Source organism: Lagenorhynchus albirostris, chromosome 19 (genome assembly GCF_949774975.1).
Source record: "Lagenorhynchus albirostris chromosome 19, mLagAlb1.1, whole genome shotgun sequence".
Classification (NCBI taxonomy): domain Eukaryota; kingdom Metazoa; phylum Chordata; class Mammalia; order Artiodactyla; family Delphinidae; genus Lagenorhynchus; species Lagenorhynchus albirostris.
In genome coordinates this window covers 26065783-26090750 of record NC_083113.1, presented here as the reverse complement: position 1 = coordinate 26090750, position 24968 = coordinate 26065783, and positions in this window count along the sequence as shown.

Sequence of the window (24968 nt, the reverse complement as noted above, 5' to 3'; positions counted from 1 at the left end):
GAGGGGAAACGCAAGCAGATCCCAGTGGTCTGATTGAGCTGAGCAGTTTGGAGTTTAGGCTGCTGAAGTGGCTGGAATTTGTTGGGTAGACACTGGAGAGGAGAGCTGTGGTGAGGAAAGACCCCAGAAGTCAGTGTGGGCATGTCCTGTGGGGTCTTGGGTGAAGCCTGGGCTTGGAGAGTCCAGAGCAAGACTTGGTGAAGCCTATTAGAGAGCAGATGCTAAGAGCCTGAGAACTAGGTGGAAATGCCAGAGGCTCTGCAGGGTTGGGAGCTCCAGCTCAGCTAGAATAGAGAAGCCCTAGTGTGCATCTCAGTTAAGACTGCAGAAAGGTCATATACTGAGGTAAGGACCACACCTTAGAGCAGGGTTTCTCAATCTCGGCACTACTGACATTTAGAACAGATAACCCTTCATTGTGGGAGCTATCCCGTGCACTAGGATGTTTAGCAGCAATCCTGACCTCTACCCATTGGATTCCAATGACATCCACCCGGATTTGTGACAACTCAGAATGTCTCTAGACATTGTAAATTGTCCCCTTGGGGAAAAATGACCCTCAATTGAGAACCACTGCCCTAGAGTCAGGGTCACATCTCATGACTAATGATGAAATTGAAATAGACTGATACTGACAAAAAGTAAACAAAGCCAAATAAGATCAAGAGGATTCACCAGTAATTTAAACGTCTTCAATACTTCACAGGCTTTAAAGGAAAACAATGTAATCCAGCCTCCCTAAGTGATATCATCCACAGTATCCAGCATACAATAAAACATTACTAGGCAAGCAAAGCAGGAAAGTGTGACCCATAATCAAGAAATTGGTAGTCAGATAGTTACCAATACTGTACTGTATATTTGAAAGTTGCCAAGAGAACAGATCTCAAAAGTTCTCATCAAAAGAAAAAAAGAATTTGTAACTATGTGAGGTAACGGATGTTAACTAAACTTACTGTGGTAACAATTTTGTAATATATACATATATTAGATCATTATGTTGTACACCTTAAACTTATACAATGTGATATATAAATTATATCTCAATAAAACTGGAAAAAAAGGAAACTGGTAATCAATAGAAACAGACTCTTAAATGGCAGAGGTATTGAAATTAACCAAAGGACTCTAAACCAGTTATCATAAGTATGCTCAAACCCTCAAAAGAATAGATGGATATAATGAGCAAAGAAATGGAGAATTTCAGCAGAGAAATGGAAACTATGAAAAATAATCAAATAGAAATTATAAAACTAAGAGTTACAGTATTTGTCATGAAAAATTCCCTAGATGGGGTTGACGACTACAGAATAAGGGTCGTGAAACATGAAGATAGATCAATAGAAATTATTCCCTGTGAAGAACAGAGAGTGAACTGAGTGTTTTAGAAATGAACAAGCACTACTTAAACAGTTAATTGTCTTGAGACAAATGTATCAAGATTATTCAATGTCTTTGTCAGCAAATGGTATTGAAACAACTGGATTAGAATACGAGGAAAAAAGAACCTTGTACCATATACAAAAATCAACTTGAGATGAACCATATTTAAACATACAATCTAACACCTGAAAGAAGATAGAAAACATTTTGGGTAAGCTAAGGTTTCTTAAGTGGTACATAACAGCAAAGGACAATAATTATAAAATTAAAAATGATGAAGTGGATGTCATCAAAACTAAAACCCTTTGTCCTCAAACAACACCATTAAATAGGTGAATAGGCAAGCCACAGATCTGGAAAAAAGAAATCTGAAAAAATATATTTCACAAAGGACTGGTATCCAAAATATAAAAAGAATGCATATAACTTAATTATTTTTTTAAAAACCCAAAATTAAAAAAATAAGCAAAATATTTGAACAGACATTTCACAAGGAGATATATAACTGGATAATTAGCACATAAAATACTCACCATTGTTGGTCATCAGGGAAATGAAAATTAAAACCAGAATGTCTAAAATACATACAATAAAGAGTGACAGCACGCAGTGTTGGAAACATATGGCACAATCAGGACTCTCATACACTGTTGGTGGGAATATAAAATAGCACAACCACTTGGAAAAATGTTCTAAAATTAAACAAACACTATGACCAAGTAATTCTATTCCTGGTTATTTACCCAAGAGAAAGAAAAACATACATACACACACACACATACACAAAGATTTGTATAAGAAAATTCATAGCAGCTTTATTCATAATATCCAAAAACTGGAAAACAGCTCAGGTGTCCATTAGACACCTGGATAATGGACGGTATTTTTTGTTGTTGTTATATTAATTTTACCATTTTAAATATTTTTTTAAGTTGTACTCACTCTTTTTTTACTTTTTTTATTTTTTAACATCTTTATTAGAGTGTAATTGCTTTATAATGGTGTGTCAGTTTCTGCTTTATAACAAAGTGAATCGGTTATACATATACATACGTCCCCATATCTCTTCCCTCTTGCATCTCCCTCCCTCCCACCCTCTCTATCCCACCCCTCTAGGTGGTCACAAAGCACCGAGCTGATCTCCCTGTGCTGTGCGGCTGCTTCCCACTAGCTATCTATTTTACGTTTGGTAGTGTATATATGTCCATGCCACTCTCTCACTTCGTCCCAGCTTACCCTTCCCCCTCCCCATATCCTCAAGTCCATTCTCTAATAGGTCTGTGTCTTTATTCCTGTCTTACCCCTAGGTTCTTCTTGACATTTTTTTCCTTAAATTCCATATATATGTGTTACCATACGGTATTTGTTTTTCTCTTTCTGACTTACTTCATTCTGTATGACAGACTCTAGGTCCACCCACCTCACTACAAATAACTCAGTTTCTTTCCTTTTTATGGTTGAGTAATATTCCATTGTATAAATATATGTGCCACATCTTCTTTATCCATTCATCTGTTGATGGACACTTAGGTTGCTTCCATGTCCTGGCTATTGTAAATAGAGCTGTAATGAACATTTTGGTACATGACTCTTTTTGAATTATGGTTTTCTCAGGGTATATGTCCAGTAGTGGGATTGCTGGGTCCTATGATAGTTCTATTTTTAGTTTTTTAAGGAACCTCCATACTGTTCTCCATAGTGGCTGTATCAATTTACATTCCCACCAACAGGGCAAGAGGGTTCCCTTTTCTCCACACCCTCTCCAGCATTTATTGTTTGTAGATTTTTTTTTTTTTTGGTGGTACGCGGGCCTCTCACTGCTGCGACCCCTCCCGCTGCAGAGCACAGGCTCTGGATGCGCAGGCCCAGTGGCCATGGCTCACGGGCCCAGCCACCCCGTGGCATGTGGGATCTTCCCGGACCGGGGCACGAACCCGTGTCCCCTGCATCGGCAGGCGGACTCTCAACCACTGCGCCACCAGGGAAGCCCCCGTAGATTTTTTGATGATGGCCATTCCGACCAGTGTGAGATGATATCTCATTGTAGTTTTGACTTGCATTTCTCTAGTGATTAATGATGTTGAGCATTCTTTGAACAGTATTTTTGAATGGCTAAAAATACTGAGGTATCTTCAACAATGGAATAATACACAGCAATAAAAATGAACAAAGTCCTAATACATACAAAAATAAAAAGCTAAGCAAAAAAAAAAGTCTTACATGAAGACTATATACTGTAGATTTTTATTTATATGTAATTCTTCAGATTGAAGGGAAATAGAAAAAAATAGAAAATAGTCTATTGTGATTATTGTACAGTGCAAAGGACCTAAGTACTAAGTCAAATATGAAAAAGAACAAAATTGGAGGACTCACACTACCTGATCTAAAGCATTACTAAAAAGCTACAGAAAAAAACTCAGTGTGATATTGGCATAAGACTAGATAATGGAACAATGAAACAGAATTGAGAGTTTAGAGATAGAGCCATACATCTGTGGTTAATTGATTTTTCATAAAAGTACCAAAACAATTCAATGAGGGAAAGGAAAGACTCCAACAAATGGTACTGGAACAAATAGATAACTGTATGGGAAAATTTTAACTTCAGCCCTATCTCATACCATACAGAAATTCAGTTTATACTCAATCAAAGGCATAAATGTAAATGTCAAAACTCTAAAGCTCTAAGCTTTTAGAAGAAAACATATGAGAAGATCTTCATGGCCTTGAGGTAGGCAAAGATTTCTTAGCAAGGGCCTTAAAAGCACAAACGATAAAAAAAAAGAAAAAAATTGGCAAATTGGATTCAGCAAAATTTAAAATGTCTGCTTATCAACAGTCATCACAAAGAGAAAGAAAAGGCAAAGCACATACGAGGTAAAGTTATTTGTATATCTGACAAAGGACTTGCATTATAAATGTAATTTTTTCCCCTAGAACTCAATAGTTAAAAGAAATATAACACCCTGAGAATGACCAATAAGCTCATAAGCTCATGAAAAGATGTTCAACACCATTTGTCATCAGGGAAATTCAAATTATGATTCTAGTGAGATTCTACTCTATACTCATGATTTTATAACATTAGAAAACCTGTCATCACAAAGTGTTGAAAACAGTACGAGGCAATGGAAACTGTCCTGTTTTGCTGGTGTGTGTGTGCAAAATGGCACAAGATCTTTGGAAAACGTTGGCAGTTTTCTATCAAACTACCTCTACCCTTACTCTGTGACCCAGCAATTCTACTCCAGTGTTAGCCTCATTGTTGTTGGAGGGGACAGTAAGTAAAGAGGTAAACGAACGAGGAGAGAAGGTCATTTCAGATTGTGGGTGTGAACAGATAGTGCTTTAACGGGCTTAGCAAGGTTGCGGTGGGGATAGTGGCTGCTGTTATTTTTATCAATCTACGAGACCCTGGAAGGGAGTGCTGGCTCTGAATCGTTCCTAGTCTTGAGCACAGGGCCTGAAGATATTCAAAATGTGTTTGATTGAAGGGCTGAGTTGGCACGCGTGATTTAACTAAAGCAACAAGTGGAAATTGATGAACCCAGACCCACAATGAAAAGAAAGCCCTGAAGCCCCAAATCATGAGATACTGGTGATGTGAGCCGGCACTTAGAGAAGGGAGATGGGCTGGAGAAGTCTGGGAAGGTTTCTTGGAAGAGGTAAACTCTGAACTGGGTCTCCAAAGAGGTTTGGAAGGCAACAGGTGAATGAGAAGAGAACTGGACTGGGCTGGAGGACCAGACTCACATGAGGAGGAGACTGCGGAGAAGCCTGATGGGAGCCATGTGTGCTTCTGTGTTAGTTTCATCCACGGGGACGGGTGGCGTAGAAGGCTCCGCTGACAACAGCCGTACAACAAGAGGGAGGTCTTCTCAGTCTGCTGCCAGGCACTCAGCCGGGTCACAGCTTAGCAGGGCTCAGCATAGCCGTGCAAGTCTATCTAGGAGGTGGTTTGTTCCTGCTGAGCTCTCCACCTCTGGCCCTGGTGAAGTGTCTGGACTGTATTCTGCAGCTTTCTGAGCACCTTGGCTGACCTTCCAGCAAGCTGCTGATGGGGAGGGGGGGAGGGGGAGGTTATTTCAGAGGTGATTTGTAACTCCAAGAGTGATGGGGAAAGAAGTGCAGCCGGACCAGAGCCAGCCTGAGCACTGACCTCAAATTTAAACTAGCTGCACTGATTTGTTGAATCCTGAACAAAAACCTTCCTTTTTAAACTGAATCCTAAACCCAGGTGATTTTTTAGAAACACTGGGAACCATTTCAAACTAGAAGCCTAGCTTTTTCCAAAATAAATGACCTAGAACAGTGGCCTGCAAACATTAGTGAAGATCAGAGTCACCTGGAGGGCCTGTTAGACCCCCCCCCCCAGGTGGCTGGGTTTCCCCCACAGAGTTTCCCACCCTGTAGATCTGGAGTGAGGCCTAAGAATCTGCATTTCTAAGGAGTTCCCAAGGGCTGCTGACGCTGAGCCAGGCATCGCGCTTGAGAACCACTGGCCCAGAATTAGCTAGGAGCATCAAAATATTCTCCAAACCTAAACTAGAAAACAGCTTTAAAAAAACATTCTTATTAAATCCCTGATTAAGCATGACAACTATAACACTGGCAACTATTAGTTATATTGCCAGCGTGGCTACCTCTAATGCTATGGCTCTCAATCTTCCTAGTTGTTTAAGATTTCCTTTGAAAATCTGGTTTTAAAAGTGATGTGAGCCACTTCCACAGTAAAATGCATGCACAACAGGTCCACACAGAATCGTACCTGTACTTTGCTGGGGTTGAACCCAGACCAGGCTGTTTCAGATGGTTCAAGCTTACCCTGAGCCGTAGTTTAAGAAAATCTGTGGAGAGGCATGGCATATGCTACAAACGTAAGGTAGATAGCTAGTGGGAAGCAGCCGCATAGCTTTGTGACCACCTGGAGAGGTGGGATAGGGAGGGTGGGAGGGAGGGAGACGCAAGAGGGAAGAGATATGGGGACGTATGTATATGTATAACCGATTCACTTTGATATAAAGCAGAAACTGACACACCATTATAAAGCAATTACACTCTAATAAAGATGTTAAAAAAAAAAGAAAAAAAAAGAAAATCTGTGAATGCGACCAGAGGCTGCACCTGTAGTCAGAAGTGGGGTTTCAGCACCCTCGGTCCAGCTGTGTGACTCAAAGCTAACCGCTTACCCTCTCTGGGACTGAGGCTAATCAAACCTCCAGAGAATGGGTCTTTCTTAGGAAGCTGGAGAACAGTCCTCCACTTTTGATTTGACATTCTTTTTTACTGTTTAAACTTTTGGCCATGTGTAAATAAAACACAAACACACCACACACTCTTGCATTTTAATTTTCTGAATATGTGCACACAATCTTTTTCACGAAGTCCAAATCAATAGCCAATTAAAAACCTTTAATACCTTTGTGTGCTACATACAAATAAAATTTTAAAAATCTACAGCCATGTTAGTATTTAGTTGCCACGTTTGTGACCATAAAAATCACACTAAAATGGCAAATAAATCAAGCTATCTGAATGTGATATAAATATTAAAAATGCACCATCCTCCCTGGGTTGTTTGAGACTTCAAGTGGGAAAATATATTAGCAAGAACTTTGGAAATGTGTCGTCTGCATTTAAAGGTTATTTTTATTGTATGGTCATTATCATAATACCTAAGGGATTTGAAACCCTTCCAAGGGGCCCCTAAAGGCTCCTTTCTGCCAGGAACCACACTTGACTCTCCAGGTGGGAGGCTTTTCTTAGAAAGAAGCTCAATTCCTTAACATCCAAATTCCAGTGTGAATGTGTGTGAGTGTGCATGCATGTGTGCGTGTGGTCTTTAATGAATGCTCCCCACTCCCCCTCTTCCTCTCTCTCCGCAAACACACACACCCACAAGGAAAGAAAAATAAATGACACAAATAAATGACAAAAATAAATAAAAGCTGTGAGCTGACCTTTGCTTGGCGAGCAGGCCCTGTACCAGGCCCTAGTTGCCCTACTTTCCCAAAGTCATCAGCAGCTCCGGAGTTTTTGCAGTGAGCTCATCACTGTGGCCCCAACGGTCAGTCAATGACTCCCTGGCAGTGCAATTAGCATCCACCTCCCACAATAAGCAGGTTCTAATGGGCTCCGGGTCCCCTGCCCTGAATGAAGTTCTCATCTCCTGCTGCTGTGATGTCCTCGGCCAAGCTGCCCTCATTAAGGCTTCCGGCTGTCCCCACCTGACACCGCCTAGGCAAGGCTGAGTCTGGGCGGTAGATGGACCCCAGTGCCCCTCTCTGCCTAACTCGCTAGGGCGTGTCCCTTCCCCTCTCTGGGACCCAGTCTCTCCATGTATAATATATGAACAGTTGGATTAGACCAATTGTCCTAAGCCTTTGGGGGAGCTGTGACACCTTTGAGAATCTAATGAAGCAATGGGGTCCTCTCCCCAGAAGAAAACACATAAACATACATGCATAAATAATGCACATTTAATTTTAGGGGTTCATGAAACTTCTAGAGCCCATCCATAAAAACCCCAGGATAGCCCCGAGTTTCCTTCCAGCCCTAACAAGGTGGTGATAAACTCTTTCCTCTCTCCTTCTGTCCGTCTCTCCCTCTCTCTCCTTCTGTCCCTCAATGTGGCCATATGGATCAAAAGAGGCAATGAATGGAGACACTCTTCAAAAACTGTCAAGTATGGGGCACATGTGAGGGGTGGTACTTATTATCAACCTATACTTGCTCTATACCTACTTGTTGATCATACGATGATAATAGCTACCATTTACTAAGCACCTACTTAGTGCCGAGCGATGTCCTGAGAGCTGTCCATGCACTATCTCTTTTAAGCTTCAAAATAATCCTCTGAGGTGGGTGCTACTGTTACCACCATTTTGCAGATGAGAAAACTGATTACAAAAGTTTAATTTGATCACACAGTTGGTATATGGCAAGAAACAGGTTTTGACTGAGATAAAATAGTCAGATAATGGGATGCCCAATTGTCTGTTACAGTAGGGCATCCACTCAAGGACACACAGACAGACACACAGACAGACAGACACACACACACACACTCAGGGACTGAAGAAGCCAAGTTAGACCAGTATAAAGGATGTGGTAGTTGAGCAATCTGGGGTGAGGTGCCCAGAGGGACCAGGCAAAGAAATTAATCAAGGGGCACTTACTGCAGGAGGTGAAACTGGGCTAAGCTTGAAAAAAAAGGACAGATAAAAAATAGTGAAAGAGGAAAAAAGTGACCTTCTAGGCAGGAGGGAGAGCCAGGCAAGTGTAGAGAGGCAGAGGGAGCATGGATCGCTCCAGCCCAGCAGATATTTAATAAGCACCTACTCTGTGCAGTTTGCTGCAGCATGAGAGCTGTGCCTCAGCCAGTGCCTAGTGAGGGCGATAAGAGGGGTGCAGTGATGGCACACACGGGACTCAGGCAGTCAGAGGGTTTGTAGAGAGCCCGTGGTCATGGTATAGGCGTCAAGAGACAGCTTCAGTGTCAATAGGTCCTGAATGTGACTCCCTTCTCTGCCTCTTACTGAACTTGTTGGTTAATCAGTCCCACCTCAGTTTTCTCATCTGTAAAATGGGGATAATCATAGGATCTGCTTGAAAGAGTTGTTGAAAGTATTAAATGAGGTAATGTACAGTGCTGACCAAGAATAAGCCCTAAATGGCGGTGATTATTATTGCTCTCATCATTCCTAACTGTAATAAAGTTATTAGCATGACGCCTGGCACGTACAGTGTACCTGAGTGTTAGTGTCCCTTCCCTTGAGTCTGCTCCTTGTGTCCATTTATTCAAAATAAAAAAATAATATTTTATAACATCAGAGAGGAAAAGGAAAATTTCCCCTTGCTCCCCTGCCCAGTGTCCAGAGAGGGAATCATATACAGTTCTTTAGAAAAGGGGTGACGTGCTAATGGACCACAGGTTCTGAGAGCTGGGCACCCACCAATGACAACCGTAACTCTGACAGGTAAAATTGAACATTTAGAACATTTCACTTGATTCCTTTCAAACACACAGAGAGAGACAGCCCCACATCTCGGCTTTGTCCTTAACTCGTCATGCTTTGAAGCATGTTGCTTCCTTGTGACCCCAGAGTTAATAAACGGTCAGAGCCCTCACTGCACTGAAAAGTAGTTTACAGGAAGGAGATTTGTCGGGTGCCAACAATCATCCCCTGGGGTTTTAGAGCAAATTACCCAACCGTCAATTCTTCTCCCGGGAGGTATTGTTTCAGGCCAAGGGATCCTTGCTAGAAGTGAGATCAATAAAGAGAAATTCAAATTTACCTGGAAGGCGCCTAAAACACAGCATGCCCCCAACTGGTCCCATCTTCTTGCCCTCCCCCCAAAGCCTGTCACCCTCTTGCCTTGGCTCGCAACAAGCTATAGATTCGACATCCTCTTTGCCACTTCTCTCACCCCCACATTTAACCAGTCACCAAATCTGATGATTCCACTTCTGAAGAATCTCTCCACTCCCATTCCCACTGTCCTAGCCCCTCGTCTAATGAAACACCTGCCATTGTTTCCTAACCACTCCCCCTGTCACCGTTCCTACTCCCTATCAAGCTGTTCTCCGCATGGCTGCAAAGGAGATCCTTCGAAAATGCAAATTCAGTCCCATCACAGTCCTGATTAAAACTTTCCAAAGACTCCCTGTTAACTTCAGGATAACATCTCAGCTTCAGATGATGGCAAACAAGGAGCTTCAAGGTCCCAAGGCTGCCTAGCTGCCCCCCTCCATGCTCCCTCCTTCCTGCAAAGATGGTGGTGCTTTCCTTAGCAAGACCAAAGGCCCTAAAAGACTCCCTGTTCTCCCCGGCTATGCACCTGTTGCTTCCAATCCCGGGATGTCCTCCTTTTTTCTGTTGGCCTGGAAACTTCATTCCTTCCCCACCTGTGAAGCAGCTCAACTCCGACATTACTACCTGTGTGAAGCCTTCTCCAACAATCACCCCTTATAGACAGAGTGCATCACCCTCTATTGTAACAATGGGAATATATTTCAATTGTTGAATGCATCTTACTGTATCTGTTTCCCTGTATTGGAGCCTGTTGTCTATTTCAAACTGGAAGCAAGTTGACATCAGCACCCTTGCATCTTTCTATCCCCAGTGCCAAATCCTGTAGGCTTCATAAGGGTCAGTTCATTTCACCATCACAATAGTCATAGGGTTATGTATATTACTGTTTCCATTTTACAGAGAAGGAAACTGAGGTTCAGAGACATTCAGTAGTTTGTCCAAGAGCACACAGGTGGTAAGGATTAGAGACAGACCTCAACTCAGGTCTAAGTAACTTGAAAGGGCTCAAGAAACATTGGTACCTTTATTAAATGTTGATTAGGTGCTCATTGTGTTAAATCACCCCCTTCAACCCTCATCCTGAAAATACATTTAGAACAAGAACCTAAAGGATCCTAATGAAAACGTTCAGGCGTATATTTATTGTATTAAAAGGATTCTGCCTACATGACTGCTTTCAAAACAAAACACTTGAAAATGCAGTCATGGAAAGAGCCTGAATTTAGAGAAACTGAGATTCCTACCAAGCCTGATCATTTACTTGTTGTGTAAATTTCCTCAAGCAGAAAGCTTTAGGTGCCTGCAAGAGGTGTGTATGGGAGGGTGGGTACCAAGGGGCTGTCACTGGGGCAGTGACGGTGTCTGCTACAAATAGTAACAACGATGATAACAAGGGTCTATTCGTTGAAGGTCGATGATGTTCCAGGCACTGTGCTAAGCACTTGGCATGACTTAACTCTCTGATAAGGTGCCTGGGGTGGCACCCTGCCAACAGCAGCACAGCTGGAACTTAATCCCACGTCCACCTGAGGCCGGAACTCATGCTGTGGTCACTAATGTGCCACTACTATCTGTTGCTGCTTTTGTATGACCAGCTGAGATTTAAGCAGGTTCAGTGGCTGGTCCAGACAACCAAGGTGGGGCTGCTGTGGCCTGGATGCTCTGTCCAGGGCTGTGTGATTAATGTGTTTTCTGTCCGTGGGGGCAGTGAAGACCCCTGCAACCAGACAGCAAGGGTCCAACTGCCTAGGTGAGCTTGGGGTCTCTTCTCCCATGCTAAAAACTTCACCCTGAGCCCACCAGGGAGGGCAGAAATTTCCCCGGAGTTCAGGAAGGTATAAGCAACAAAGAGGTCAGGAGAACAGGAAGCCCCTGCATTCTCAACCAAAAACCCCCCAAATTCCTGCCACTTCTCCCTGGCACTGAAAGAGTTAACCTGAAGCTGCCTCCATGATGAATGGCTATAATACTGTCTACGTAATGGGTTTCCTATTTAAATTTTGTGAGGATTTAATCAGCTGGGCGCAGCTGTGCAAGATGCACCATAAACTATGTTGAAAAATATGTAGACATATTCATTTATCTGCTCCAAATTAAGCTCACTTAGAGGTGGTCTTAATGGCCCATGTAGCCATCATTACAAGCATAAATTCTAAACTGTCTGTTTCCAGTGAATTTGCTTTGAGAAAAAATTAATGCTCATCTTTAGCCGAGCACAGTAATAAATGAAAGGACCCTCAATTTGCAAAGCGCTAATAGCCTGGCCATTTTTCATTAGGAACCCTATGCTGGACCACATATGGCAGGGTGGCTACGTGGGGGATTCCGTTGGGAGGCTGGGGAGGGATGGGGCTGGCTTTCTGGAGGCCAACCCTCTGCTTTACCTGATCTGCTCGGGGGAAGGCTGAAAACCTGGTTCAACACAAGGTGCTGAGTCTGCCGGTCCCTCAGTTTTGGCTGCATCCTCTCATCCAGAGATGCTCACTGGGCTTTGCTCTGGCCATGGTACTGAAGCGTACGCAGCACATAGGTGGCCCAACAATGAGCGCACATCTCGGTGCTAATGAGAATACACAGCTAATGGAAGCTTTCCCACTTTCTCCTAGGTCCCAGCCCTGGGAAATAGGACGAGGTGGCTGGACTTGAGTCCCACCTGCTACTTTGGCACAGTCTGATCCTGGCAACTCCCTTCTCATGGTCACCAAGAGCCGCCAGTTCGCGAGACAGGCTCATTTTCCTTGTCTTATCTCAGTTGCTCTTTACCTTATAACAACCCTAGAAGATAGGTGTAATTTCTTCCCCACTTTAAATATGGGGCCAGGGCCAGGACAGGGCTGAGGCAAGAGGGGAACCGAGGCTGCAAAGTTTAAGGAAGCACTGCCCTCAGGGTTGTGCAAGTGACAAGTCTACATTTGCAGGACCTTGACAGCACGTTCCTCCTTAAACTTTGCTCCTTAAGTGTCTCTCTTGCCACACCCTAGTCCCAGCCTTGGACTTGGCACAGAGAAGTTAAGTAACTTGTCCGAAGGCACATAGGTGCTAATTGAGAAAGCTAGAGTCCAATTCAAGCCAACGAATTCCAAATTTCACTGTCTTTTCCATGTGCCACGAGGATGCCCATTTGAATTGAAAAGTTTGATTTCATTCAGCCCAAGCTGGGCAGTTGCTATGAGCCAAACTGTATAGTAGAAGCTTTCACATACTTTGTCTTGTTTCATTTTCTTTACAACACCATTTACTTTCAGAAATAATCTTATCAATTCATTCTTTTTTTAAGTTTGTTTGTGGCCTGTATGCCCCACTAGAATATTCACCACTTTAGTGGTTAGAAATGTCCTTGACACATGTTAGGTGTTCAATAAATATTTGTTGAATAAATTATCTTATTAGACAAACATTTAAATGAGATTGTGTGAAACGTGTGTGTTCTCAGGCCTGGTACCAGGCACCCAAAAGATGGGATAGAACCATCTAAAAGGTTGGATTTACTTCCTCTTCTCTGAGTATCAGGTGTTCCCACACCCAACCATCCTGGAAGAAGGAATTGGTGCTGGAAAATCCAACCAGGCAGAAATTAAAATCTGGGTTGGTTCTCTCCCAGCCATCAGAAATGCAGAAACACTCAACATTCACTAAAGTTTCTGATGGCAAGAGTTGGGGTTTCATTAGAATGTGGTAGGAAAATTAAAATGCTGAAAATCGGAATTAAAAAAAAATTAGCTTATTGAAACCTGACCAGTGGCAAAGGCACCAGCACTGTACGCCCAGGAGTGTCTTGAGGGGTGTGCCAGAGAGCTCCTGTTTAGACCTGAGAGGCAGCTGCCAAGCTCTTTTCTCTCTGCATCTAGCCAGCCGGCCCAGCCTCCCTATTTGAGACAAGTTGTCAGGTGGGGAGACAAGTCATCTCCCCTCCAAACCACCTCTAGGAAAGCTCCCAGCGTGCCCTGCAGCACTGCCATAGAAAGCACCAGAGGAGGAGAATAATCTCTACATATTTGGCCTGCGGGTTCTGCACAATTTAACAATTAACAAGGTTGTGGAAACAGGCAAGTGTAGTTACCATGTTAGCATCATTGCCATCGAAACCGATGATGGAATTAGGAGCGCCAAAGAGAGGAGCTTGCCCCGTGCTGAGTGTCTGGGAGAGGAAGTCAAGGGAAGCTGCATGTCCCAAACTTCCCCTGAGCGGGTTCTACCGGGCGGGGTCTATGCTGGACAGTTTCAGTGGGCACTGGGCAGGTGGGGATCAAGTGGCCAAGTACAGTACTGGGGTTCACACATAGCTGAATTCCTAACAAATTGCAATGATAACATATTGAAAGTCAAATATATGACCAGACACTTCACAGAGATTCAATTCTTTTTTTTTTTTTTTTTTTTTTTTTTTACAGCAAATAAGGGTGGAACTCTGATCTGATTGGAATCCGTGCCCAAGGCCAGTCAAGGCCAGGGGGCTTCTTGTCTGCCCCTAACAGCTTCCAAGCCAGCTCCCCTCTGCTGTAGACCCCCAGTCCCCACTGCCTCACCTGACTCACTTGGCATCACTTCCTCTAGACACTGTCTCTGTTGCCTTATCCTGCCCCAGACTGGTTAGAAGTCACTGGTGCCATTCTCAGAACTCTAGCAGGTACAACCCTGGCTCCCTTTTAGCCCTTCCCATGCAGCCCCAGAAGACCACAGTGCTTCATCTCTCAGCCCAGATATAAGCACCCAGTAGGGCTCATAATAACTGAATCAATAATGGTCTACACCAGAGCATACCAAACTTTAAAGTGCATAGAATCACCAGGGGACCTTGTTCACAGCAGATTCTCAATCAGCAGTTCTGGGAATCCGCATTTCTAATGCAGAGAGGTAGGGCCCTACCCCAGCTCTTATCTAAGAAATGAGTCGGTCAGCCTGCCTGAAACCTTGCTACTCTCTTAATGTTTTCAGAGCAGATAAGAAGTCAGTCCAAACTAGCCCTTAAAATCATGTTACCAGATGCTCTACATGCCTGGTAAATTTCACTCGAAATGAGAGGCTGCTGTGAAAGCCATTGCTAACACACAGGCTGGGTGGTGGTGGCGTGGGTCTGGGCTAGGGGGAGAGTGGGATCACAGTGAACATGGGGCCAGCACAGCCCTGCTGTGACACAACTGGGCCTGGAGGCCTGCTTGCATGGGTTTGTCTCCTGACCCTGCCACTGACAGCCGGTTGGGCCCCAGGCAGGTTACTCAACCTTCCTGTGTCTCAGTCGCCCCATCTTTAACGTGAGATAGTTGTAATACTTAGGGTGGTGAGGGCTGACCAAGAAAACACGTATTCTGGATGAGTAGTGCTGGATCAGTATGAGCTGTTCTTACACACAAGTTGGGGCTCGTCTTAGGCCGGCCTCAACCCAGAAAAATTTCAGGGCGGTGCTCAAACCCAAACTGGAGACACTGGAGGCCAAGCGAGCTGCCACCAGCTGTTAGGATTGAAGTGGCATAGAGTCGTCTGCCTGTAGTAAAGCATATATATGTATATGGAAATGAGCAAAACAGGCAGTAATGTATACTAAAATATGCTAACATCTCAGGTTTCAGTATACTGTCACCTTTTCCTTATAGTTTCGTTTTTAGTGTGTGCAGAGGAGCATGACCTAGGAATCATTAACTTACTGAGCTCACTGGGCAGGATGTGGGTCTCAGTCCACAATTGTTTTATTGTTTGGGGGCATGTGTCATGCTCCTGTTACATGTTTTTGTTGCTAAGCAAGCCTGCTTGGTTTTGTGGTTAAGCAAAACTGCTTTGTTGAGCGGTCATTAACTTACAGGGGTCTCCCATACTTTTTTCTTTACTCGCAATCCCCTAGAGGGATTCGCCATTTAATCACCTATTTTGTCCCTTTACTCTGTCCTTGTAACATATATATATATATAAGCATGTTTTAAACCAGAGGCTTGTTCACATGTTGACACATAGAGACGTAACTTCAAACCGTAAGTGTCCCCCTACAGACCAGTTGCCAGTCGGGCTCAGCAGTGCCTGACTCACTGGGCGGGTCACCTGGCCTGGCCTGGCCTGGCTGTCTGTGTAGCCCCCAGAACCTCGGTCTCCCCAGGGACCATCACTTTTCACGTAGCTCCATCTCTCCCCATGGGGGCTGCTTCCTGACTTTAGCGAAATGGCAGAATTATGAAGCTGAGCCTTGTCAGATGGAAGAAGCTTCTCTCCAGCCTCACACCAGGTAGACAACGACAGGTCACCACAGACCAGAATGAATGAGCTTCCCAAAGAGGTGCAATTATGACACCTCTGAACTAACGTGATTGAGTCAATCCCAGCTAACAATCCCAGCTAATAAGGAGACTCTTGTGTGGCCTTAGAAAATGTCCTGTCCCGCACACTCCAGGGAGAGAGGCCCTGGTACCTACGGCTCATGCACATCACTCTTGCCCTGGTTCTCAGCCCAGGGTCTTCTCACAGGCCGCTCCCTTGGTCTGAATCACTGTTCGTTCCTTTACGTAGCTCATTCAATCTCATCCTTCAGGTCTCACTTAAATAGTCTCTTCCCAGACAGGTTTGACCTGATGCCAAAATCGAAAAGTATAACAGCCCTCAGCATCATGCTCTCTCAGAACACACCCCGTTTGTTCCCTGCACAGCACTTGCCACTATTTCTAACTGCATTTTTTTTCTATTTGTTTTTTGTCCATTTCCCCTGCTAGACAGTAATTGTCATGATGGCAGGGCTGTGTCCTTTTGACTCTCTACTCCATCCTAGCACCAGCCCACGGTCACAATGGCTAGCACGGATTATATCGATTATGCCCTCTGGGATCATACTTTCCTAAGGAACTTTTCATGCTTTTATCTCCTCCTTTCCTCACAACCCCTCTATGAGATGACTATTATTAGACCCATTTTACAGATGAAGAAACTGAAAAACAGAGACATTCAGTAACTTATTCAAGATCACATAGGATGTAGGGGATCCGTGAGCCTTTCTGTCTGGCTGGCATCAGAGCTGGCTCTCTTGCACAGGAAACCATGCCACCTGTCATGTCATAGATGCTGAAAAGGAATCTTCTGAATGGGTGGATGAATAGAATCACTCCGTCCAATACAATCCAATCTGAATTGGACTCGGTTAATTCATTTACCCAGTGCTCACTGGGTACTTTGCTGTGCTGTGATGTGCTGTGGGGACCTTACCCTCAGGGCAGTTAATGGTGGCCACGGCAAAATAAGCCAGTGTGTGAATAACCAGCCAGCTTCCTAGGGTTCTCTCCCACCTGCCTGATTAACTCATCGGGTGCCCTGGGGGCCCTTGAATCCCCTGGGTGAGTCTGAGATGCACACAGCATTCCCTCGTCTTGTCTTCACCTCTCCATCCTTTATTTAGAGATACAGACAACAAGGCCCGGAGAAGCCAGGAAACTTGCCCAAGAGCACATAGCTAAGAAGGCGTAGAAAGAGGATTTGACTGCTTCCAGACTGGCTCTGGAACTCCCATGACAATATCACAGTTACAAACAAACAAAGATATAAAAGATTCATTCAGCCTGAGTTTTCTCACATGCAGTTGAAGACAGAGTCAGCTGCAGGCGGGCAATGGCTTGCATGCGGTAGCACAGCCAGGGAGGGGCTGAGCAAGGCCCTTCAGGCCAGCGCAGTAACCATCAAGCCTCTATTTATGTGCACCTGCAAAGGGCAAGATCCTGCTTCTAGTAGAGCAAACCGTCAGGAATAAGAAGAAAAAATAAGTCCAATAGACTTATGCAGGCAAGAGAAATGAGTTCAAGTTCAGCACCCTTTTCTGGAGATTCTTTCCAGTGGACTTCAGCCCTGAAGCCATTTATAGGAAGTACCAGGTACAAAGTGGCAGTTAGTTTCCAAACTTCCATTCATACTGCTGCCTTTAGGAGCTTTGCCACACCCACGGACCACCTATATTGTTAATTACTTAAATGAACTCACTTTAAAAAACTTAAATAACATTATTTTTTAATTTATGAAAAATAGTTATTTTATTTTATTTATTTTTTAAAAATTATTTATTTATTTTTGGCTGCGTTGGGTCTTCGTTGCTGTTCGCAGGCTTTCTCTAGTTGTGGCGAGTGGGGGCTACTCTTCATCGCGGTGCGTGGGCTTCTCACTGCAGTGGCTTCTCTTGTTGCAGAGCACGGGCTGTAGGCGCGCGGGCTTCAGTAGTTGTGGCTCGTGGGCTCTAGAGTGCAGGCTCGGTAGTTGTGGCACACGGGCTTAGTTGCTCTGTGGCACGTGAGATCTCCCCAGACCAGGGCTCGAGCTCATGTCCTCTGCATTGGCAGGCAGATTCTTAACCACTGCGCCACCAGGGAAGCCCAAAAAATAGTTATTTTAAAACAGTCATTAAAAAACTCTGAGTGGAAAATGAGCAGTGTTAGGTGGTAACATTAAAAGTAAACACAATGAAACAGAACAGTGTTATTAAATACACACTAGATATTGTTACCTAGTCTCAAGCAGAGGTCTGCTCTGTGATTGTTACAAAGAGAGAGAAATCCTGTTACAGAGGTGCCTACGGTACAAAACTAAGCCTTTCTCCCCGCTGTCATCAGGAGTAAAATACAGTTGAAAGGGAATAATTTTCTCTCTAGATAAATCAATACAACTTAATGCCATTCGATGCCGCAGGCCACCTGAAACCACTCTGGGAACCATCAGTAGAACATGTCACAGTCTGGGAGACACTGAGGTTGGAGAGGAAAGTGCAGGGCAAGATCTTTCTCTGCTACCCGCTAGTTTTGTGACTTTAGACTGGTCACTTCTTTTGTCTGGGCCTCAGTTTTCCCAGCTGTAAAATGCAAGGTTCGATTAGAATGTAGTTACTAGGCAATCTCTCTGGCCCTTCTGAGCCTCAGGTTTTATAACTCAATTCAGGGCAAGGGATATTACTTGCAGCAAAGTTCAGCACACGGTAATCGAGGATGTGCCCTAGAAGAGCAGTTCAAAAAGCCCATCGTTTCCACACAGGGCTCATTTCTGGGCTGAAATTAAGTTTCACAACTTTCTGGAAAGGCTTCAGCGAGGGCCATTCAGACCTGTGAAGAAGAGCTGGGGGCCGGGTAGGAGGAGGACTCAGCAAATAAAAGCCCATTTGATTCTAGAAAACCAGCCTTAGTGGGCAGCTGGAGTGGCTCACTTTGTTTAGTACATTTTGTAAGTGGTAGGATTATCTGCAATGATAAAATTCATACCTCCCAGCCTTCAAATAAAGATGTCCCCGGGAGGGTATTGATGGCATCATTGTTGTTGGAAAGAGAAAGCGAGAGCGGCCAGCGATCCATTGTGTGTGGAATAAAAGGGCTGGGAAACAGATCTATTTTCGTATTAGCTAACGGCAGACCACTGCGCCCCCAGGTCGATGCATTCTTGGGCCACAACGGGCTCCCCTCCAGGAAGTCGGGATGCGCCTCTGGCAAACGAGCACAGACCTGGACACCCTCGGGGCAAGGGCCTGATTTAGGGGCACAAGAGAAAGGCAGGCCCTGTGTGCTCCTGCAGCCGGCCCACGCCCCACGGGGGCCCATGGGCCCAGGTGTGTGGAGACAGTATACTGTCACCTTTTCCTTATAGTTTTGTTTTTAGTGTGTGCAGAGGAGCATGTCCTAGGAATCATTAACTTACTGAGCTCACTGGGCAGGATGTGGGTCTCAGTCCACAATTGTTTTATTGTTTGGGGGCATGTGTCATGCTCCTGTTACATGTTTTTGGGGCAATATACAGTATACATGTTTTTGAGACAATATACAGTACACTGTCTCCACACACCTGGGCCCACGGGCCCCTGTCCTCCCGTTCATGGCTTCTCCAGCCGCAGTGGCAAACAGCCCCGCACCACTCTTCTCTGCTTGTGGGATTGTCTCTGGTGATTCCTGGGGACACAGTGAACTAAAGGACAACACTTGGATGTTGTCCTGCCCAAGGATGAAGATGGATTGGGAGCAACAAAGCCAACAACTTCATACCCTGGGACTAAGCATTAATTACTTACATTTTCCCGATTCTGCTTGAAATCCACAGGGTTCCTCCAGGAAGTTCCAGAACCAGAATCTGAGCCCCGGTTGGCTGTCCCCAGTCTGGGCTCTCAACCACTGTGCAAGCCTCTGACCATGGAAGCAGCCACGGTGGGTGCCAAGAGCTTGCCTCTGGAAGGCCAGCCACCTTGAGTTTGAGTCGGAGTTCTGCCACGTAGCCTATCCCCAAGCCTCAGTCTTCTCATCTGTAAAATAGGGATAGTGACATTAAGTACCTCACAGAGTGCAAAGGATAAACGAGGTAAAACCTGTTCTGCCCTCAGCACAGCGCCTGGCACACAGGATGTGCTCAGTAGACCCTATCGATTATTATCGCTGTGAACGATAACAGTGACTGCTTCGCCGTCCTCTGTGCCGAACCCGGCCCTCGGCTGTTCCTACAGGTGCCACCATGGAAATCCCACACTCTCCTCCAGCCTCACCTTGAGCGTTCTAGGAGGTCAGCACTGGGAATGATGGCAGCGTCCCTCTGGTCAGTTTGTGGACAAGGCTGGAAAAGGGCAGAGTCTTACCCAACCTCACAGAGTGAATGGGCAGAACCAGGAATCTCAGGGGACTGACATCAGCTCCGGGCTGGGCTCACCACGCCCACCCAGCTCTCTCTACTGACCTCAGTTCCCACCTCACTCCGAGGCCCTGGGGCGTTCACATTCTTCTCTAAAACTGGCTCCCTGGAAGGACGGGCCAGGCCGGGAAGAGGTATCCTGGCCTGTAACTCAGCCAAGTCGGCTGGCAGCTGCGCCCGCACTTAAGCCATTAAATCCGCCACATCTGCTCTCCGCACCAACAGCCCTTTCCTTCAGAGGCTTGGCTGCTACACTTGCATTAACTCTTGAATTTCAGCCCCATGCTGCCTACCAATCGCCCCTCCCACCTTGTGCCCCGTCCTCCCCCAACCCATGAGCCACCCCTCCCCCCTAGTCCTGGCTACACCCAAACCAGAGACTTAGGCCAGGTATAAAATTCACTAAAGATAATTGACAGATTCATCACCTGCATGGGCACCTGGGTGAGGCAGGGCCTACCCCTGGCTGAGGAAATGAATGCTCCCTCCACCCTTACCCTTCCTTTAGAACAGCAGTCCTCAACCCTGGGGAGACCTTAACAAGTCCAATGGGCAGACCCCACCCCCAACAGTCAGAAGCCCTAAGTTCAGGGCCAGGCTTAGCAAATCTTTGCGGGCTATTCTAACTCCCAGCCACGGCTGAGAACACAGGTGAAAGCTTGGTTTGGAGGGAGGAAAGTCGACGTTCTCCATGAGACTTTGTCAATCACACCTGAGGCTGCAGAGGCCTCCCAGCCGCCAGCCTCTTCGACGGCACAGCCATCCTGTGCCCAGGCTCTGGAGTCAGACCGCATAGGCTCAAGTCCTGTTTTGATCACAGACTAGACAGACATGTGACCTCTAGCTGAGGAATCAGCCATTTCCTCAACTGTACCATGGAGCAGAATGGCATTAACATCACAGTGTTACTGAAGGAATGAGTGGGTGATAATGTAAGAAGCCGCCGGAGTATCACCAGTCACACAGCAGGGCCCAGACGAAGGTGGTCCTCCCATCTCAGGGGACCTCCCCTGCACCAGGCCCGTGGCTTTTGCCCAGCGCGCCATTGGAATCAAACGATATGACGACATCCGAAGGAGCTGACCACGCTTCTGCCTCTGCTTCCTGTCTCCATGGGCACGTGATGTGTCTCTCGGTGAGCTCACTGGATACAGGAAAGAGACAAATGCCAAGAATGGTTCTGAGTATTGCTGCGGAAAACAAGAAGAGCTTCCATCTCTCAGTCCTCAATGATGCCACTTATCATGTATTGGTGACTGTAGGGTTTTTTTTAATGCTCTAGATTAAAAAAAATGCAATTAAAAATAAAAAATAAATAAAAATTAAACATATGCTATGATGTGACTTGTGTACAAGCCATCATTTTAAAACTCCCTCATTATAAACACAGTGATGAACGGTGGGTCCCCCTGCTGCGAGGAGACTGCCTGAGGGACAGGGTGTTCAGCTCCTGAGGGACAGGAGCTGGCACTCAGTACCCTCAGTGGGAGGAATTTTGAGGCAGGCCTGCGAGGGCATCGTTTTTCCTGCTGCAATTCCTCTCTAGCTCTTCACAGAGGCATCAGAAGAGAACCCGGACAAGCTTACCTCAGAGTTTGGGTTTGAGCTTTAGGTCTTTAATTAATCATGGTGACTTTCAGACCCTCAGTTTTCTCATCCATGAAATGGGGATAGTGACATTTTTCTCACTGGGCTATTTGGGGAGTTAAGTGAGATAACATAGGTATGAAAACACCTAATTCGCTGCAGAAAATGGAATAGGCACAGCTTGAATGAGCCTGTTCTTTTCCGAAATCCTTCACCCTGGGAGATGCAAGCCAGCTCCTCCTGCCTCCATGGGGAAGCCCTGGATCTTTGGGAGCCTATTAGCTGAGACAAGTGGAGAGTCAAACATCCAAACTGACAAAGGGCTGTGGAGCTATTCAGAACACCCCGTTGCCCCAGCAGATGGTTCTGGGCCAGATGGTTCAGGAGTGGGGGGGGGGACAGGTGTTTGTGGTGGCAGCAGAGCGCTGTGAGAGGAGTTCACTGGTCCACCTCCCCGCCCTCCCTCGGATTTGTCCTGCGGCGGAGGGGCGCTGCCCAGCCCTGACAGAGGTGCAGACTGGGAAGGTTTCCAGGTACAGTGCTGGGAAAGTGGGTAATTAACCCATGCCAGGACCTCCTCCAGCAAACTGGGAAGTAGGTGAGTGTGCCTTGGTGCTTTTCAGCTTCGCTGCTCCTGTTTTCTCACCTTCAGCCAATGACCTTCTGCAAGGTTGGGGTCCACGTTCCAACCCGCCAGCTCCTGCCTCTCTCTCCCTTCAGCGCCCTCAAAACTCACCCATCTCAGTTCATTTTCCCCAGGACTTTATTCCTGCCTGCTGAGGTGGTTAATCAGTTGCAACCATCCATGCCAAGGGTTTAGACCCTATTCCGTCTCCTCCCAGGACTCTCCAGGTGGTGACTTACTCTTGTAGTATTTTAGTGCCACCACAGATCAGGGAGGGCTTTTCAAATTGTTTGGGAGAGTCCCTGCTCCACCCATGTGAGAGGCCACTGCAGAGGGAGAGAGAGAGAGAGAGAGAGAGCCAAAAAACTTCTACTTGCTCGCTGTGCAACTTTCAGTGAGTCATTAACCTCTCTGGGCCTTGACCCTGAGCATCCACAATTAAATGCAAATATGAGGAAGGGATAACAGAGCAGTGCAAAGATCTGAAGGCATCAGCATGGAAACGAAGGAATGTATTTCAGGCACTTACCACAAAGCCGTTCACCCTTCTAATGGTGAGTTGCATTTGGGGTCCAGAGGCTAACCAAGAGTTCCACTCACGTGGAGATTCAATATTTAAAGTGCTATGGTTTACGGGCTTGTATTAGTTTCCTGAGGCTGCTGTAACAAAAGACTACAGACCAGGTAGCTTAAATAGCAGAAATGTATTTCCTTACAGTTCTAGAGGCTGGAAGTCCAAGATCAAGGTGTCAGCCATCTGCTTCCCTCTGAGGGCTGTGAGGAAGGATCTGCCCAGACCTCTCTGCTTTGCTCGTAGATGGCCATCTTCTCTCTGTGTCTTCACATTGTCTTCCCTCTATGTGTATCTGTCTCTGTGTCCAACTTTCCCCCTTTTATAAGGACACTGGTCATATTGGCTTAGGGGCCCATGTTACTCAGTACAACCTCATCTTAACTGATCACATCTGTAAAGATCCTGTTGCCAATAAGGTACTTATAAGGTACCACATCCTGAGGTAATGGGGTTAGGTCTTCAACATATAACTTGGGGGGAGGGGGCACAATTAAACCCATAACAGGGCTAAACATGGCTCTGCTATCATACAGACCTGAATTCCAATGATATGGGACCTTACTTAGATGAGCCTTTCAATGAGCCTAAGCCTCAGTTTCTTCATCTGTATAATGGGCTCTATCTGGGGAGGAAATTTTCAGGCAGAGCTGAGACAGTATCTGGAAAGCATTCAGCATGTGGGTTGGCACAAGATAAGTTTCAAAAGACATCAGTTGTTATTATGACTATTCCACATGCTGCCATATGGGGAATTGTCCACGGTACTGCCAAATCAGGATACCTTAGTCCGTGTAACTGGGGGATGAGTTACAAACCCTCAGCCAAGTGGGTGTCTAACCAAACCTCCAGTAAGCCAAGGCTTGCTATATTGAAAAGAGTAAAGATTTCATTGCAATTACAATTTCTTAGGTTAAAGAAGCAAAAGATTTGTAGGAGCAAAGGAGTACGGAGCAGAATTAATCATTCAGATAACAGCAATGGATGTTATTTTATGTTTTTAACAGAAGCAAAGTTTTTCTCAAGCAGTCTCTTCTTTGAATCTTGGTTTCTTTTGTATTTGGAGGGAACAGGCAGCTCAGGATTGAAGTTCTAGAAACTTCTGGGAATCCTCCAATTCCTCCCATTTCACGGTCATTTTCAAATATTTTGAGGGCCCAAAGGGAAGATTCCTGCTTAAATGTGTCTCCAGTCCCCCAAACCTAAGGGTCTCCTGTCTGCAACAGAGAAGTACCACATTAGCCATGTTTCTATCCAATTAGGAGTCTGAGCTGATAAAATATTTCCTACCGAGAATAGCAATTCAAGAGAAGGAGAGGGAGAGAGAGAGAGAAAGAGAGAAAGATTTTCTTCTTCAAAAGTATGGAAAAAGGCTTTTAATCAGAGAAGAAGATCTTTCTTTTTATTACTGAGGATAATATGAAATTCTCCTCAAACCTGCACATAATGAAGGTAAAAGGAAGCATGGGAAAATTCTCTCCTGTTACTGTAAAATTCTGAAGAGAATGGGAGAGTTTTATAATATTTTAGTTAGTCTGAATTAGTATCTACTTTTTCTCAAAAGAGGACATTGTCTTTTCTTTCAAAGAAATAGCCCTAGGCTGAATGATGGCCCCTCAAATATGTCCATAACCTAATCCCTGGAACTTTATGTGCTGTGACTATTAATTTTATGTGTCAGCTTGGTTGCTTGGTCAAACACTAGTCTAGACATTGCAGTGAAGATAATTTTTGATGTGATTAACAGTTCAATCAGCAGACTTTGAGTAAGTAGATCTTTGACCCTTCATAGTGTGGGTGGGTCTCATCCAGTCAGGTGCAAGCCTGAGGAAAAAGACTGAGGTCCCTCAAAGAGGAAAAAATTCTACATCCA